The sequence below is a fragment of the Salvelinus namaycush genome, chromosome 19, assembly GCF_016432855.1.
Source record: "Salvelinus namaycush isolate Seneca chromosome 19, SaNama_1.0, whole genome shotgun sequence".
NCBI classification, from domain to species: domain Eukaryota; kingdom Metazoa; phylum Chordata; class Actinopteri; order Salmoniformes; family Salmonidae; genus Salvelinus; species Salvelinus namaycush.
This window is the reverse complement of record NC_052325.1, coordinates 14,506,490-14,522,697: the sequence shown is the minus strand read 5'-3', so window position 1 is coordinate 14,522,697 and position 16,208 is coordinate 14,506,490.

Genomic DNA, 16,208 nt, shown 5'->3' with positions numbered 1-16,208 from the left:
GTCCTAATTTTTACTAGGATTAAATGTCAGGAATTGTGAAAAACTGAGTTTTAAATGTATTTGGCTAAGGTGTATGTAAACTTCCGACTTCAACTGTAGGTGTACCTGTTTCATTGTTAACTGTTCAAAACAGAACAGCCGCATGTGCGCACTCCCTCAAATCGTTTGGAGAAAATATCCTTTCTATTTTATTCAGCTTTTTTCAATTGTATTCTTCATACTATAAAATAATGACTCGGAATTCTAAGTAACTCTTGTCTGCTAAATGAACTAGTGTAGCCCACAGCCATTTGGCATAGCCAGATCAGGGCCTAACATAACGACAACTCAGAGTATGCTATTTTGTTATTTTGAAATAGACTACATTTTCTTCATATCATGCTTCTTTAGACCTGTCTAAAATAAATAATTGATTCATTGTTAAGGTGTAGGCTATATTACATCGACTTATTAGACTTCTTAAAATGTAGATGTTCCAAAGGTCTGCATCAGTGGCTTGTAGGCTATTCGTGGAAGCCAGGAGATGCTAAATGTGTTTGTTAAATAACGGTCAAATCCGTGACACCGGCAGTCATTTGCTTGACAATCACCAGCTGACAAAATCTGCAATGTCTGCTGAATTCCCATCTGAGTGGAGAAGTGCAACTGAAATACAAAATGTTTCTGAGGCCGAGCAGAAATTACCGTAAGAAGCATTTTAGATCTGCATTTACAAAACGCAGAAAGACATTTCTTATGTATTGTATCTTTTGTCTCTGCTAGTTATCTAAGTAAGTGGCTGAATTCTGGATATCGCCCAACCCTACCCAGACTAGTTAGATCAGAGAAATACCCAGCAAGAGTCAGAGGCCAAATACTGTAGATCCAAGCCACATCCATCCATCCAAAAGTATCATACTTCTGAACACGCTTCTCATATCCTTCAAAAACTGCTGCCGTAATCAATCATGCAAAAAGGAGCTCATTTATACTGATCAGTAACTGTGGTAGGTGAACATCTCAACATGGGGGAACTACTTTACATTAATGTCACAACGGGGGAATTATTTTAAGTGAACACCTCTGGAGTTCCAATGGCAGCCAATCCATCAAGCTTTCCTCTGGGGAACCCTTGTCACATATCCCTTCCCTATCTATCCGGTTTCCAGGACAGCCAACAGCATAAATCATCCCATAATTATCATAGGGGGTTGTGACTTGGCAACATGTGTCCCAACAGCTGACCTAAGCCAGGGTCTAAGAGGGCCCAAGAACAATGTGGACTGAGAGGGAAAGGTCTAGAGCTCTCACCATTAGCCTCAAGCTGGCTATACTCGGACCTCATCAGTTGGCACAGACTTTTGGACGGAAACATCTATAGAAATTCAGAATAAAAATGGAATATTAGAAGAAACATATTAGGAAATATATGGTGTATGTGATCACTCAAAATGCAGACAGGGAAAAAATAAGCTTTTTCCTTGCTTTCTTACCACTTCTAAAAACAAACAAACTGTTCTTCTGGGGGTAGACTACACCTGACAAGGGAACAGAGAAACAAAGATGGGTATCAAAGAGAGAGAGGAGGATACGTGTAAGACGGAGGCAAATAGAAAGATAGAGAGAATGTGATGAAGAGAGAGAGAGAGTCAGACGGAAGGAAGGAGAGTAAGTGAGTGGAGCTGGTGATTTCTCCCTGGTGACGAGGAGGCTCCATGCTGTGCTGCTAGTGCCACAAGCCCACACCCTCTACCACCCTCAACCAATCTGGACTGAGCAAGCAGCCAGATGGGTACACACACACCCAACACACATGCACACAAACGCACACGCACGCACGAACGCACATGCAAGGACACACACACACACACACACACACACACACACACACACACACACACACACACACACACACACACACACACACACACACTGAGAAGGGGAGATCCCTGTTGAAAGGAGGCAACAGGGAGACAGCAGAAGGGAGCTGTCAGTGAAAGAGGACCTCTTAAATCAAGTTACCATGATGGATCAGTTACTGAGGCTTCTCCAAGACCAGCCCACATTATACAGCCCAATAAAATCAGGTTAAACGCCAGCAACCTCAAATCTATACACACACAAATATGCATGCACTCGCACACATGTGAGCACGCCCTCACACACACTAGTGTTATCTCAATACCAGAATTTTGATTTCAATACTGATACCAGGTTAAGTATTACAAAACTCAATACCATAACGATATCACCGCCAAATACATAAAGAGGGGGAAAAAATGTGTCTCTATATTTAGTGAGCTTTCAGACCCATCCAGCAACTTTTATTGGTAAAAGAGGCTAGTGACAAATTCAGCTACTTTTCAGGCTGCCTTTGGGGAGTTTTGACACCAAGACTTTCTATGGTTTTGATAGGATTTAGGGACTTTTCCCACTCAATTCTGAGTGGGAGAAGCTGTCCGTGCAACGGAAGTCACAGCAAACAGCGATTCTCACTGGAATAGTTGGCAACACTGCCAGAGTGGTGTCTGAATGAGAGACAAGAATTTTAGACGTCTCTTCGCTAGCAGTTGCTTCCAACTCAAACATTGAAAAACAACCTAACGTGTGAACAAAACGGTATAAATAGCCAAGAAACACCAGGACAAAGTCACACTTCAGTAGAGTTTCGGGTTAATTCGACCAACTTCTATGCCTGTGAGCTTCTAAAAATGAATCAATCAGCACTTCACTCATAGTGCGCAGAGCAAGGCACTGCATCCAGATGGGTGCACGCACGCACACACACACGCACGCACGCACACACACACACACTCTCTCTCAGCATCTGGGTGAGAGCAGCCCAAGGACCTCTGAAAATGGGATGATTCCCAAATGTTGTACTGCCAGAGGGGGGTGTGTGTGTGTGTGTGCCAATAAACCTGGTTTCCCTTTCTGTGGTGCCGCGGGCATGGTCTCAGAGCAAACAACAGCACACAGCAACAACAAAACGTCTGAAATGAGAGAAAACCCCTCCCTTTGAAAAGAAAACAACAAACGGTCTCAACATACTGGAAATACTAGATGATTTTCATAGAGATATGCAGAACAACAATTAACATAGATTTCCTATTTCTACAAAATCATGTTCCCTAAACTCTTAACAATTATGTTCAGTACATTCAGGCATGATTTACATGTTTTATTTTTATTTCACCTTTATTTAGCCAGGTAGGCCAGTTGAGAACAAGTTCTCATTTACAACTGCGACCTGGCCAAGATAAAGCAAAGCAGTGCGACACAAACAACAACACAGAGTTACACATGGAATAAACAAGCGTACAGTCAATAACACAATAGAAAAAAAGAAAGTCACTATACAGTGTGGGCAAATGCATGAGGAGGTAAGGCAATAAATAGGCCATAGTAGTGAAGTAATTACAATTTAGCAAATTAACACTGGAGTGATAGCTGAGCAGATGGTGATGTGCAAGTAGAAATACTGGTGTGCAAAAGAGCAGAAAAGTAAATAAAAACAATATGGGGATGAGATAGGTAGTTTGGGTGGGCTATTTACAGACGGGCTATGTACAGCTGCAGCGATCGGTTACCTGCTCAGATAGCTGATGAAGGGACCATCTAGTACACCTCATGAAGTTAACAAATGAAGTGAGCCTACATTCTTACACACACTGACACACACACACACACACACACACAATCTTGAGCGGTGAACGCTGACATACCTCATAGTGACAGATCCGTGCGCTGCTCGATGCTTCTCTCCAGGTGGGAAGTACAATCCAGGAACTAGCTGGTAGCTTCTCCAAAGAGATGAACACGGTGAGAGAGCGATAGAGCTAGAGAGCGAGAGAGAGAGAGAGAGCGTGCGTGAGAGAGTGAGTGAAATAGAGAGAGTGTGGGTGAGTGAGAGAGCGAGACAGAGTGCAACTCCCTCTGTAACAGCTCTCTCTGCATCTACTCCCATAGGCTAAGAACCTCCACTACTAACCCATCAGAGTCCCTCGCTCAGCAGAGAGAGAGAGATAGAGACAGAGCGAGACAGAGAGCGAAGCCGTAAGCATGTGGGTGAGTGTGGAAGATGGGGGAATAGACAGAAGGAGAGAGCACCAGAAGGGTGTACCAAAGAGAGAGAGAGAGAGAGGCATATCATATCAAATATAAATTCATGCAGAAAATCTGAGAAATGGTTTGATGAAGAATGCAAAAACCTTAGAATGAAATCGAGCAACCTTCCCAACCAAAACACAGACACCCAGAAAACCTGAGTTTTTACTATGTGGGAAAATTAAATCAATACCGGAATACAGTAAGAAAAAGAACAGAAAAATATGGAACTGCATGTCAAAAAACAGCTCAATGTGATTGAAGAATCCATAGAATCTAATATATTCTGGGAAAATTGGAACACACCAAACAACAACACAAAAAGATACCTGTCCAAAATGGAGAGGTATGGATTAACCACTTCTCCAACATTTTTGGCCATATAACAAAGAACAAAAACATATACATGATAATTTACTAAATGGGGGGCTCACCAAGTGGCACAGCGGTCTAAAATACTGCATCTCAGTGCTAGAGACGTCACTACAGAACCCTATAGGGCAGCGCACAATACTTGAATCAGTCATAGAACCCATTGCCCTCCATGGTTGCATGGTCTGGGGTCCTCTCACCAACCAAGAATTCACAAAATGGAATTGAGACTGCATGCAGAATTCTGCTAAAATATGCTTTGTGTACAACAATAAATTCCAAACAATGCATGCAGAGCAGAATTAGGTATATACCCACTAGTTATCAAAATCAAGAAAAGAGCTGTTAAATTCTACAACCACCTAAAAGGAAGCGATGCCCAGACATTCCACCACAAAGCCCTCGCCTACAGAGAGATGAACCGAGACAAGAGTTCCCTCAACCAGCTGGTTCTGGGGCTCTGATCACAAACACAAACAGACCCCAAGAGCCACAGGCCAACAACACAATTACACCACCAAATTATGAGAAAGCAAAAAGCTAACTATTTGACACACTGGAAAGAATCAATGGAGCAAATTGGAATTCTATCTGGCCCTAAACAGAGAGTACACAGTGGCAGAATACCTGACCACTGTGACTGACCCTAAAATAAGAACATCCTTGACTATGTACAAACTCTTGAAAGAAGTCGCTATAGGCAGACCTGGCTCTCAAGAGAAGACAGGTCACTGTCCACAAAATGAGGTGGAAACTGACCTGCACTTCCTAACTTTCTGACAAATGTATGACCACATTAGAGACACATATTTCCCACAGACCCACAAATCATTTGAAAACAAAACCGACATTGATAAACTTCCATATCTGTTAGGTGAAATAGCACAATCTGCGAACAAAGCAGCAAGATTTATGGCCCGTTGCGATGAGAAAAGGGCAACCAATGGAGCACAAAAAACATTGTAAATACCACCAATACTTAACTGTTTATTCATCTTTCCCCGCTAACATACTAGAACTATTTGCATATTGCTGAAACACAGTACATACAGTTGAAGTCGGATGTTTACATACACCTTAGCCAAATACATTTAAACTCAGTTTTTCACAATTCCTGACATTTAATCCTAGTAAAAATTCCCAGTCTTAAGTCAGTTAGGATCACCACTTTATTTTAAGAATGTGAAATGTTAAAATAATAGTAGAGAGAATTATTTATTTCAGCTTTTATTTATTTCATCACATTCCCAGTGGGTCAGAAGTTTACATACACTCAATTAGTATTTGGTAGCATTGCCTTTAAATTGTTTAACTTGGGTCAAATGTTTTGGGTAGCCTTCCACAAGGTACCCACAATAAGTTGGGTGAAATTTGGCCCATTCCTCCTGACAGAGCTGGTGTAACTGAGTCAGGTTTGTAGGCCTTCTTGCTCGCACATGCTTTTTCAGTTCTTTCCACAAATTTTCTATAGGATTGACGGCCGGGGCTTTGTGATGGCCACTCCAATACCTTGACTTTGTTGTCCTTAAGCCAAATGTCCACAACTTTGGAAGTATGCTTGGGGTCATTGTCCATTTGGAAGACCCATTTGCGACCAAGCTTTAACTTCCTGACTGATGTCTTGAGATATTGCTTCAATATATCTACATCATTTTCTCTCCTCATGATGCCATCTATTTTGTGAAGTACACCAGTCCCTCCTGCAGCAAAGCACGCGTCCAACATGATGCTGCCACCCCCGTGCTTCACAGTTGGGATGGTGTTCTTCAGCTTGCAAGCCTCCCCCTTTTTCCTCCAAAACATAACAATGGTCATTATGGCCAAACAGTTCTATTTTTGTTTCATCAGACCAGAGGACATTTCTCCAAAAAGTACGATCTTTGTCCCCATGTGCAGTTGCAAACCGTAGTCTGGCTTTTTTATGGCGGTTTTGGAGCAGTGGCTTCTTCTTTGCTGAGGGGCCTTTCAGGTTATATTGACATAGGACTCATTTTACTGTGGATATAGATACGTTGTACCCGTTTCCTCCAGCATCTTCACAAGGTCCTTTGCTGTTGTTCTGGGATTGATTTGCACTTTTCGCACCAAAGTACGTACATCTCTAGGAGACAGAATGCGTCTCCTTCCTGAGTTGTATGATGGCTGCGTGGTCCCATGGTGTTTAGACTTGCGTACTATTGTTTGTACAGATGAATGTGGTACCTTCAGGCGTTTGGAAATTGCTCCCAAGGATGAGCCAGACTTGTGGAGGTCTACAGTTATTTTTCTGAGGTCTTGCCTGATTTCTTTTGATTTTCCCATGATGTCAAGCAAAGAGGCACTGAGTTTGAAGGTAGGCCTTGAAATACATCCACAGGTACACCTCCAATTGACTGAAATGATGTCAATTAGCCTATCAGAAGCTTCTAAAGCCATGGCATAATTCTCTGGATTTTTCCAAGCTGTTTAAAGGCACAGTCACCTTAGTGTATGTAAACTTCTGACTCACTGGAATTGTGATACAGTGAATTATAAGTGAAATAATCTGTCTGTAAACAATTGTTGGATGTTGTCATTTTGGATTTTGTCATGCACAAAGTAGATGTCCTAACCGACTTGCCAAAGCTATGGTTTGTTAACAAGACATTTGTGGAGTGGTTGAAAAACGAGTTTTAATGACTCCAACCTAAGTGTATGTAAACTTCCGACTTCAACTGTAGCTAATAACATAAAACTTGAACCGTCTTTATCTTTTTGAAACCTCTGAGTGCAATGTGTACTGTTAATTTCTGATAGTTTGTTGATGTTGTTCAATTTGTTTCTTCTCAGTTTTGTTTGTTTATTTCACTTGCTTTTGCGATGTAAACATATGTTTCCCATGCCAATAAAGTCCCTTTGAATTGAATTGAATGAGAGAGAGAGAGCTAGATAGATAGAGTGTCTGTGTGAGTCTGTGTGTGAGAGACAGAAAAACAGGAGTCTAAATCTAAAGCCCACAAGCAGCTGGTGAGAGTGAGTGACACAGAACTTCCCGACATTCTGTGTTTGTGTGTGTGTGAGTGTGTGAGCGTGTGTGTGTATGCTTAAGTACGGCTGGAGGCTCAGGGGTTGTCATTAATATTGCGTCTCTGATCTGCCTCTAACACTCTCACAGAAAATCTTCATACAAAATAACACACACATACACACACACACACACACACACACACAGCAATAGACACAGGAACTGAGGCAGTTAGGGACTGAACTAATGATGAAAAGCACAACATAGGAGAACAAAAGGTATGTGCAACAGAGGTAATGAGCCAAAGGAACCTTCATCATGCCATCCTCCCCTCACGCTCTCCTCCCTTCTACTCTCTCCCCTCCTCTTTTTACTCCCTCCTTTCAGGGGCCTTGTCTGTTTCTCCTCCTCTCTCTGTTGGTTCTGCCCGCCCTGGCCTTCATCAACATGACAAAGACTGCTGGCTGACCTGCAGAGAGAGAGGGGGGGGGGGGGTTAAAGAGAGAGAGGGCAGGAGTGGGAGAGCGGGGGGTTGAGAGAGAGAGAGATGAGGGGAGGAGGAGGAGTGAGTGAGTTTGGAGGAGGAGAGGGGAGATATACACCAGTTAAAAACTTGTGTGAGTAAAACTAAACATAGCAACATCAATTCAATCTAAGTACCAAACACAACGTTTGTGAACTATCTCCAGCTGTCTCGCTCAGAATGTTCAGTTTGAGCTGGTCAGACACTGCCCTATTACTCTACCATGAAAAATACAACCCCAGTTCCTCTCAGGGGGGACCTCTTTCAATGTGACACCAGCAACTAAACTATACACAGACCACTAGCTTTTATGTGTTTACTGTATATCTGCCAGTTCTCTAGCGTAGACCCTTAAAACAGGACTACAGAAACCAGGGGATGTAGAGAGGGGAGAGAGGGAAAGAGAGGGGGGAGAGGAATAGAGGGGGGGTTGAAGGATACAGCTAGAAGGGGGGAAGAGAGGGAGAGAAGGTGTGAGTGGGGAAGAGAGCAGAAGAGAAGAAGAAGAAGGAGGAGCAGATAGAGAAAGATAAGAGAGGGATGGGGGAGAAGATGTGGAGATGTTCATACCACAAAAAAAGCTGAGGGCCGTGAAGGAAGGCCAGAGTATAAAGCATTATTTATCAAACGGACATAATCTGGTTCCACTGTTTTGTCACACGCACAGACACACACAGCTTGTCTTGTTTCTCCAGCTCCACAGTTGGATTCCAGGCAAATGCAGCTAGCGCCATATGAATTATAGATCACCTTATTTGAACAGATCCCATCATGCAGTTAGTCTGGAGAAAAAACAACTCTATGAAATGGTAATGTTACAAATAGCTCCTAAATAAACAAACAACCATTTCAGTCACATGCTGTGGCGAGTATCAATTAGTATCCATACTATCAAATTAAATCACAACAGAAGAGGCAATGTTAATGGCACTATAATGATGATGGTAAGAGTTGCCGGACAGTACCACAGTGTTTGGACTAGCAATCAGACTAGTTCTAACCGGTCTGGTTGGTAACAAGTCAAAGCCCCACTTGCATCAAAAATCCACACTCCAGTCTGCCAGTTCTGCTAGAGGATCTTTGGATTAACCTGATTATGGTGATTTGCTTCGGATCAAAGTAAAGCTGCCTAAATACAAGTGTAGTGCAGAGCGAGTGTGTGTGGTGTTGTAGGGAGGCGTGTGTGTACTGTAGGTGTGTAGATGTATGTGTGTGTGCATGCTTGCGTGCGCTTGTATGCCATGCATGGTGGAGTGTGTGTGTGTGATAGCATGATGCATGGTGGAGTGTGTGTGTGTGTGTGATAGCATGGTGGAGTGTGTGTGTGTGATAGCATGATGCATGGTGGAGTGTGTGTGTGTGATAGCATGATGCATGGTGGAGTGTGTGTGTGTGATAGCATGATGCATGGTGGAGTGTGTGTGTGTGATAGCATGATGCATGGTGGAGTGTGTGTGTGTGATAGCATGATGCAGAAAGAGAGAGCGTGCTGGAGTATGATCCAGATTCAGGAATCACCTTTAGCCCCTATCATCAGCCAGACATGACCAATAGGAGAAGGGGGGAAATTAGAGGGGGAGAGGTAGGTGGGAAACATTGAAATGGTGGTAGAGAGGGAGATGGAATTGGAAAGACCATAGATAGATTGGGTACGGAAGGGGCTGTGGAAGAGAATTTGGGCAATCTCAGGCGCTTGTGTTTTTGTAACTGTGTGAGATTAGATGAGTTTATTAGTCACATGAGCAGTGTAGCAGATGTAGTCGCAGGGTACAGTGAGATTCTTATGCTCCGAGCTGCAACAGTGCAGGTCAAAAAGAGAAGTGAATTAAACAATACATTAAAATAATAATCTATACATATTTACAACTGTAACAATGATACAAGTATGTGTGGGGGGTTTGGGTTAGAATGTCCAAAGGAAATGTCCAGAGGGGGAGCAGCAGGGCGGGAGAAGTGGATGAATAATACATATTTACAACTGTAGCAATTATAATATCTCCACGGCGGGGGCGTGTCCAGGCTGGTTCCTCCTGAAATCCACAATCAGCTCCTTTGTTTTGTTGACGTTGAGGGAGAGGATCAGTCTGGAGGGGGTAAAGTTGCCTACCTTCACCACCTGGGGACGGCCCGTCGGTAAGTCCAGGATCCAGTTGCATAGGAAAGAGTTCAGTCCCAGGGCCGTGAGCTTTGTGGTGAGCTTGGAGGTGTTGGAGGTGTTATTTTTTTCCAAGTGGGAAAGGGCAGTGCAATAGAGATTGCATCATCTGTGGATCTGTTGGGGTGGTATTCGAATTGGAGTGGGTCCAGGGTGTTTGGGATGATGATAACCAGCCTTTCAAAGCATAGAAGGCATCTAGCTGGTATGGTAGGCTAGTGTCACTAGACAGCTTGTGGCTGGATTTCGCCTTGGTAATCTGTGATAGTTTGCCACATCCGACGAGCATCAGAGCCGGTGTAGTAGGATTCGATCTTAGTCCTGTATTGACACTGTCTTTTTGATGGTTCGTCGGAGGGCGTAGCAGGATTTCTTATAAGTGTCCGGTTTAGTGTCCCGCTCCTTGAAAGCGGCAGCTCTAGCCTTTAGCTCAGTGCGGATATTGCCTGTAATCCATAGTTTCTGGTTGGGATATTTACGTACGGTCACTGTAGGGACAATGTAGTCGATGGACTTATTAATGAAGCCATTGACCGAATGCCATCAGATGAATCCTGGAACATATTCCAGTCTGTGCTAGCAAAACAGCCCTGTAGCTTAGCATCATCTTCATCTGACCACTTCTGACTTGAGCGTGACACTGATACTTCCTGTTTGAGTTTTGCTTGTAAGCAGGAATCAGGAAGATAGAGTTATGGTCAGATTTGCCAAATGGAGGGTGAGGGAGAGCTGTGTACGCGTCTCTGTGTGTGGAGTAAAGGTGGTCTAGAGTTTTTTCCCTGGTTGCACATGTAACATGCTGGTAGAAATTAGGTAAAACTGATTTCAATGTATGTGTTTGTGTACACAGTCTCAGCAAGTACACAGCAGGTTTCATTTCCTGATTTCCACCCTGCCACTCATTTCTCTTTGAAAATCGGCTTCCGCCAACACACCAGTCGTTGCCATGGCGCTACACAAATATATTTTTGGGGAGAGGGAGGGGGAGCATCTTGCTTGACACATTCACCCATTAGGAGGACCGATCCCCCTCTCCCCTTCTCTTCCTCCTCCATTGGCGTTTGCACAGCCGGTTGGTGTTTGTAAAGCCATCAAAGAGCTTTAGCTCTCCTTATTTGTTTGAGCTTTGCCTCCACCACTCTCTCTCTAGCTCTCCCTCTCGCACACTGCTTTCTAAACGCCATTGCTCTGTTTATCTAAAATGGTGAATCTCTCTCTCAGTAGTAGTAGCTGGGCGCGATGCCAATGGTCTGATGGGGAGGGGAGCGGGAGACACAGGGCCCAGACTCCAGGGGCAGGACGCCCAGTTAAGAAGTGACTAACCAGGGTGCTTTGTGTCTCTCTCTCCCTGGTGCCCTCACAGACAGAGGGAGTGTGCGGCATGTGTGTGTGTGTGTTTATTGAGAAGGGGGGGGGGGGGGGGGGGGGGCACCATTAGTTGGAACTGGAAAGGGACAAAATCATTGCAGATATATCAAGGTTACAACACAAATCCAAAACACTATGATACAATGCTAGAACCAGGGAAGAGAACACAGTTATACAACCCGTGTGTCCCTTTTTCTGATCCCTGAGGAGGACTTAGTGAGCCGGGGTTTGTTACAATGGCTTCTACAATCAACACATAAAACAACAATACAGCACATTCTGTAACTATAATTCTGACACGTCTCTTTGCTTCTGTATTTCTCTCTCTCTTTCTCGCTCTGTGGCCGTCTGCCACACAGAAAATGATCTCTTTGTCCTCTTCTCTACCTGTAATATCTTAACTCTCACCCCTCTCCTCTCCCTAAGGGTATGTCTCCTCTCTCTCAGACACTGGAACCGAGTTTACGATTTGCCTGGCAGGCACGCATGCCGCACATCTCTCCTTCTCCAGACAGTCTGTGAAAGTGAAAAATAATGACTCAGAAACATTATAATGAGAAAAAGATGTATATATTTTGCATACAGAGGAAACAGATAAGGTCAGTTAGATTAATCTAAACCAGTAAAAGTATTGACTCTATAACAACCAGAAATTACCAATATCATACTGATATTACTAATGATACATGGCGCATGACTCAACATCATCACTACCATCATTATCAGTATAATCAGGCCAGTTGGCCCAAACCATTGACATAATTCATGTCACATATATCTGGTTGAGGGTATAAGGAAGAGAAGAGTTTAAATGTCACCCAATTCTTCTGACAATCCAGGGTGGCGTACAAAGTATGATGATACAGTCTCAGAGGTGAAAACTGTGGCATTTTGATATTTCTATGAGGAGAGAAAACAATTGAACGCTTTAGGGCTGTGGCGGTCACGAAATTTCGTCAGCAAATAACTGCTGGTCTCAAGGTAATTTACTGTAAATTAACACAAACACATTTAGCATCTGCTGGCTTCCACACACAGGCTACAAGCCACTAATGCAGACCTTTGGAACATCTACATTTTAAAAACCCTAATAAATCCATGTAATATAGCCCACACCTTCACAATAAATCCAGTATTTATTTTAGACAGGTCTAAAGAAGCATGATATAAAGAAAATATAGTCTATTTCAGAAGCAAAGAATAGCATACTCTGAGTTGTCCTTATGTTAGGTCCTGATCTGGCTATGCCAAATGGCTGTGAGCTACACTAGGTCATTTAGCAGACAAGATTTGCTTAGAATTCCATGGCATTATATTATATTATTTTATAGTATGAAGAATACAATTGAACAAAGCTGAAAAAATATAATTATTTTCTCAAAACGATGAGGGAGTGCACACATGCGGATATTCTGTGTTGAGCAATTAACAAAGAAATAGGTACTCCTATATGCTTAATTTAAAGTTATTAATGTGACTTTAGTTGTTCTACAAACGTTGGGCTATATGTTTTGATTTTTAGTACATTGTAAGGCTGCATGATGCGACACTAATGATGATTTGAAAAAAGTAGCTTGAAAGGCATGAGCTCTGCTTTGTTTTTTGCGCAGGCTGTACAGTTTATTAGTCTCTGATTCACAATTTGACAAGTACTTGATAATCCCTCAAATTTCACGGTGGCATCCCCTTTGTGGCCGTAATGAATCCTAAAAAAATCCATGCCTTTTGTCCATTCCTTTTGCGGCCGTTGTTCATTATGCCCTGGGCCTGGAGTGCTGCGTTGTGCCCTTCTCCCAGAGTGCTGCCCACTTCTAAGCACCTCTCACTCACATAGCTCTCCATCACTTCTCACTCACATGGCTCTCCATCACGTGATCGGGTCTTTCTCACAGGGTACAAGTGAAGACAGACACATCTGGGACGCAACTGCACACCTCCTTATCCAATTCCCAGGTGCATATTGAAGATATTGAAAGAACTGTCCACATTTACTTTTCATCAGCCAACAAGATTAGTAGGCCTTAACAAACAGCAAAAACACTAGCCTATGTCAATCTACTATCCCCCATAGTAAAAAGGTTTACCTATTCTATTCTGTGATAGAAATAAATATTCCAAACATAGTCTGGGACAGTTGTGGGATGCAATAGATACCACATTAATACAACCACTAGCATCAAAAAAACTGTTTTATGCGATGTGGCTGACACAACAGATCAGAACATTTAGCTTAAAATGTTGATAAACTATTAGGCTATTTCTTCACATTATAAGCAGAGTATTGCGCACATAGGTTCGAAGTGCGAATGTTCCATTAGTGGGAAAACACCATTATAAAAAGTGACCATAAATGCAATTATGCATGTAATGTTTTTATTATAAAGGTGCATTTTTATTGTGAAAATTATCTTCCCCAAACTTGAAAACTCATGTGCTGCTTATGTATGCCAGTTAGGCTGTAAACCCCTTGTAAAGCGGATTAATGTGCTTCATTTTAAGAAGTTATTTGGTCACTTTAGTTGTGATACAAACCTTATTAAAACATACAGGCCTATAAGTGATAATATATCATTCACAAGTGATAGGCTAATATTGTCACCCATCACACTATTCTTGATTTAATCTTGTCTTTAAATATACTAAATAATATATGCATGACATTATTTATTTATTTAGAATGGACCATTATCATGCACCTGTCTGGAAACAGGGGCAGCAGGAAAAAATACATGTCATCTATGCACTTAAGTAGCGAATGGAGGACACTTTTCCCATGGTTCATTTTCATGCCAGCCAGGTAGGCTATACTCCTGTGGTAAAGATAAACAATGTGCTTAATATTAGGAAAGTTACAAAATAAATATAGTAGGCCTAACATCACAGAGCTTGGAGAAGCTTGGAGAAGCCTAATGACCGTGACTAAACCGTGACTAAACAGTCACGTGGAATTTGACTGCCATCATGACTGGTGACCGCCGGTGTGGCGGTAATACGGTCACCACAACAGCCCTATGTTTGACCGATAGATAATGCTATCAAGGGCCTATATTTGACAGAAAGTTGAACATTTTAAAAGATGCCGGTATTTAAAGAAAATACCTCAGCACATCTCCAGTGACTGAAGATGATAGTGCAGCTATTCAGACAGCAACTCATTTGACTGCAACACTGTTAATATGTTTGAAATCGCAAATTGTTTGCATAGTCAACTTACACACACACTTACCCCACCAGATATGCCACCAGTGGTCTTTTCCCATTCCCAGGTCCAGAACACATTCAAGGAAATGAACAATATTATACAGAGAAACAAGTGCTTGGAACTTCCATCTTATACAGTGCATCGAAAGTATTCATATCCCTTGATTTTTTCCCACATTTTGTTACGTTACAGCCTTATTCTAAAATCCTCAATCTACACACAATACCCCATAATGACGAAGTGAAAACAGGTTTTTAGAAATTGTTGCAAATGTTTTAAAAATAAAAAATAGAAATAGCTTATTTACATCAGTGTTCAGGACGTTTGCTCTGAGACTTGAAATTGAGCTCAGGTGCATCCTGTTTTCATTGACCATCCTTGAGACGAACTCCAATCAAGTTGTAGAAACAACTGTGGTAAATTCAATTGATTGGACATGATTTGGAAAGGCACACACCCGTCGATATAAGATCCCACAGTTAAAGTGCATGTCAGAGCAAAAACCAAGCCATGAGTTCGAAGGAATTGTCCGGAGAGAGTAGAGTGCCGAGACAGGATTGTGTCAAGAAAGCATTGAAGGTCCACAAAAACACAGTGGCCTACATCATTCCTAAATGGAACAAGTTTGGAACCCCCAAAACGTTTCCTAAAGCTGGATGCCTGGCCAAACTGAGCAATCGGGTGAGAAGAGCCTTGGTCAGGTCAGGGAGGTGACCAAGAACCCAATGGTCACTCAGAGAGCTCCAGAGTTCCTCTGTGGAGATGGTTGTCCTTCTGGAAGTTTCTCCCATCTCTGCAGCACTCCACCAATCAGGCCTTTATGGTAGAGTGGCCAGACGGAAGCCACTCCTCAGTAAAATGCACGACAGCCTGCTTGGAGTTTGCCAAAACGCCCCTAAAGGACTCTTAAGACCATGAGAAGCAAGATTCTCTGGTCTGATGAAACCAATATTGAAGTCTCTGGCCAGAATGCCAAGCGTCACATCTGGAGGAAACCTGTCTAAACCTGTTTTTGCTTCGTCATTATGCGGTATTGTGTGTAGATTGAGGGGAAAAATATATTTTAATCAATTTTAGAATAAGGCTGTAACATAACAAAATGTGGAAAAAGTCAAGGGGTCTGAATACTTTCCAAATGCACTGTATTGCGCAAGTGAACAGCAAACCTGGTTTCAAAACAAATAAAGCAACCCCTCACTACACAACGTGGTGTGACCTACTTGTTGTGTGGATGTACTGCGTGTGTAACTAATAGATGCGCGCACACACACTACATGTTGTTTTCAAATGTATGGAAATTGTAAAGCCTTTTGTCTGTAATGTCTTTTTCGTTATGTGTCGGATCCCAGTAAGACTAGTTGTCGACATTGGCGTCGGCTAATGAGGACGCAAAAAATTCCAAATGAAATCTCTCAAGGTCTTTTCAGAGGCTTTTCAGACACTTACTGTAACCTACAGACATTAATTAATGAGTCACTCACAGTCACAATCCTCTGTTAGGAATTGCGTTATTTGAACA